A 4,070-nucleotide genomic window follows, 5' to 3' on the forward strand; every position below is an offset into this window, starting at 1 on the left:
TCATCAAGCTATGGGTAGCTTTATTACCCACTTATTTATTCCTCTGTCTGTCTATTGCCTTTTCTGCTAGAATATAAAGGCCTGGAAAGTAGAAGTCTCACCTACTCACATGAGCTGCTATTTTCCTACTAATTAGCACAGTGCTCATAATATAGTAGTCACTCAATAAATGAATGACCCATTTATTTTTGCCAGTGAACAAGCTGAAGAAATACAATGTGAAATAACTTGTCTGAGGTAAGGTCATGGAGATTCCCAAGGGCAGAACTAGGTCTCAAATTTAAGACTCTTGGCTATTGATGGGTTCTGCTTTCCAGGCTCCTGGTGAAGAAAGTCCTACTATATGGATGTTTAAATAGTGGATTACAAACTGAATGCTGATGTTTTATGGACACACATGGGAAAGATCATACTTATTTCTTGGTTTCTTTTGTTTGCTCAGGCAAGCGTTGTCACCTGGATGGTTCAGCATTGAGACTTCCCCATCACACACAGACTTCAACCTCCAGAAGAAAATTTGGAAATGTTTTTCTTCCACAGATGACATTAGCAATTTAGAAAATGATTTGAAACATAAAGGCATTTCACAGAAATGCCAATAAGATTTAGCAAATCTCATTAATGAGATATACTAACTTGGAAATTACCACGATTCTATTTCCCAGTGAAACTATTGTAATTAAGTCCGAGCGTGTCTGTGTTATTTAGGAAAATAAGTAATTACGCTATGCCCTTGAGACGTGTTGCTAATTGGGTGCATTGAGCTAACACTCTTGCGGTCTTGCCTGGAACTGAATTTGCTAATCTGATGTCCATGACCTGCTCAGGGCAATTGACTGCCTCCTACAAGAACACAGTAGTGTCCCAGCAACACTGCCGATGAACTGTAGGGCACACAGCAAACTGACCACTGATGTATACTCCCTGATTATGAAAGGCACAGTGCTTTTTAATTCAGGAGACAGTGACTGAATTAACACCGACATACCAGCTGGTGAGGAACACAGGCTGTACCGATGCCATGGGTCCTCATTGCAGAGCTCACTGCATAAGGGTATTATAAAGAGCCAAAATCTCAGGGCGCCTGGGTGGCTTAGTTGGTGAAGCGTCTTCCTTTGGCTTAGGTCAATGATCTCAGAGTCCTGGGATCAAGTCCTGCTTCGGACTCCCTGCTCAGTGGGGAGTCTGCTTCTCCCTCTCCCTCTGCTTGTGCTCTCTCTCTCAAATAAATAAATAAAATCTATAAAAATGAGCCAAAATCTCAAATATGCATTACTATCACAAAATATGGTATCTAAACCTAAAAGATAATTTGACTCCAATATTTAAAGCAGATGTGGCACGCACAAGGGAAGTCATATCTAGCTCCTCACCATCGATTTCAACCTCAATCAGTACCTCAAAGATGAATAAGCCTAGAGATCTAATGTGTAGCATGATGACCGTAGGCAGTAATACTGCACTGAAAACTGGAAGTTTTCTATGACAGAAGATTGCGGATGATCTCAGTGCACACACAAAACTGATAACTAGATCAGGAGATGTGTCAATTGCCTTGGCTGTAATCATTTCACAACATATACAATACATATAATGTATATTATTATATATGATCATGTTCTTCACCTTAAATATATACAACTTTTTATTTAAAAAAATATGAAAATGACCTGGCCAAGATCTAGAAGACAGTTGACCTGGTGGACTAGTCAAAGAAAAACTCAGGAGCAAACTTAATACCATCAGCTCTGGTCTCTCTCTGTCCAAGGCTTTCTGATGCCTTATGTCCCAGCAGAGATGATCTCCAGGGGCAGAAGGAGCTTACTTTCCTTCTTGTTAATATGATTTACCATTAACATTGGGACTTTTCAATCAATGGGTATTGAGTCTTTATATGTGACCAAAGGGGAAAGAGACCAACAATCTTGCATTCATTCATTATCCCTTCTAATTACATCCCTCCAGAAGTTTTAGGTAGGTTGTAACTAAATTTTTCTTTCCAAAAAGGAATAATTGAGATTTCAACTGGGTGCTTCTCCTGTTTTATCCTATGAATGCACAGTTATGGGCTCCCCAAGACTAAATAATCACAATTACGTATGGAGAAGATTGATTATCAGAAATGTGAAATATATATGCATGGAAGAAAGGACTATTGATAAACAATCAGGAGAATCCTTGTCTTTTAAAAAGTGAGAGGAGATAGAGTTCTGAGATGCTTATCATCTTAGAAACACATCTCATTCCCATCTATTCCTACGATGGTAATATTGATGAGCAAACGTAGCAACTCAGACTACAGATGTCACGAATATTGGCAGATTATGAATATACATTTAGAAAGTATTCTTTCACTGGTGAAAACCCACTTGCCACCCAAGTAAGATGGGAGCTGACTATTCTGGGTCAGTATAGGTTTAGAAGAGCTATCAAATGGATACTTTATTTAATTACTTTTTTGCCATACTCAACATATAAGAGCTAAATTCTTATCGTACTATCTTTAAGGCAGGAGGAGCACAACTCTTCTGCGATTGAGGTTGAAAATTTCAATCACCATGAGGGCAATTAGTTTTATAGAGGAAAAACTAAGATCTGAAACATAAATTATATTCCTAACCTAGACTGGTTAATTAAAGAATCAAGGAGCATTGAGTCTTGGACAAGAAGATGCAGACAGCTCCACAAAAAATCACCGCCATCACAGGATGTCCAGTTTGAATGATACAAGCTGTTGATGGCGAGCTCTTTATTCACGCCTTTCATGCAGAGAAAGAAAGCACGACTGTACTGGCGATAATCATATTCAGGAAATCTTCCAGAGTTGTGTAACTTTGTTTATATATAGAACATTTACATATATATATTCAAAATAAAACAGAAAGTGTATGGATATAAAATATGTATATAAAATATAAAAATATATATAAACATTTTATACATCTACACACTTTCAATTTTATTTTCAATACTTACTATCGCCATGTGTTCAAATTTACTAGTACCCATTTTGCCATTAGAGCCATCCAGTGTATTGTTCATCCTGGTCATTATAGCTTTCATTCTTAGAAGCTTCCAATTTTTTTTATATTTTCCAAGTCATTAGTGACGGGGACTTAAATCATGCACCAGTGAAGCTAAAGATTATGATGAGGTAATTTGTGAATTGTTTCTAAAATGTTTTGTATATATAGTGAAATGTCAATCAACTGAAGAGAAAGTAGAGCTCGAGGCAGATGTGTCAGTTAGCTGTTGCTGAATAACAAAATCACCCCAGCAGGTGGCATAAATAATAAGCATCTCTTATAATGCCTGCTGCTCTGCACATTGGCTAGAGTGGCTCTTGAGATTGCAGGCCTGTGGATCTGGGGGTCAGTTGGAAATGCACCCACACTTAGACCCAGTCCCTAGATATCCCTAGATATCCCCAAATACCTTACTGCCAATCTATCTGGATGTATCTAGCTCCCATGCAAGGAATCTGTCAGTGGACTTCCATTTCCCTTGACTTGGCATTAGTTGTTAGAACACTTTCAGATTTGCTTATTTCTCTAATGTCTTCTGTCCTTTATAATCACGTGGTTTTCATCTTCATTTACTCACACTTCCTCAAAATGAGTGTTCATTAAAATATTTTAAATTAAGACTTTTTCTGCCTTTCTAACCTAGCGCATTGGGTCTTTGCATTTAACAGCTTTTAAAAATTCTTATCACAGCATTTCAGACCGTTTGTGTGTTACATTCTATTAAAACGATTCTACCCAAGGTTGTCACAATTCAGAGATTACAGCTTCTGTAGGATGTTTTTTTAGGAATATATTCATATATTCACTTTGTCAGCCATCAAACACATCCCATGAGCCTGCATTTAACATCTCATTTGATAGCATAATTTGACAAAAGGGATAAAAGAAGCAATATTTATTAATATTGTGGAATAGATTTTACAGGGGTATTAGATAGGCACACACTGTCATCCCAAAGCAAACATTTCTGCATTTCTATTACCTCCAGCAAGACAAAGAGGAAGAGCCAAGAAAGGAGAAAGAGGCAGGATGGGTGAGAACTTC

Source organism: Canis lupus, chromosome 26, assembly GCF_011100685.1.
Source record: "Canis lupus familiaris isolate Mischka breed German Shepherd chromosome 26, alternate assembly UU_Cfam_GSD_1.0, whole genome shotgun sequence".
Taxonomy (NCBI): Eukaryota; Metazoa; Chordata; class Mammalia; order Carnivora; family Canidae; genus Canis; species Canis lupus.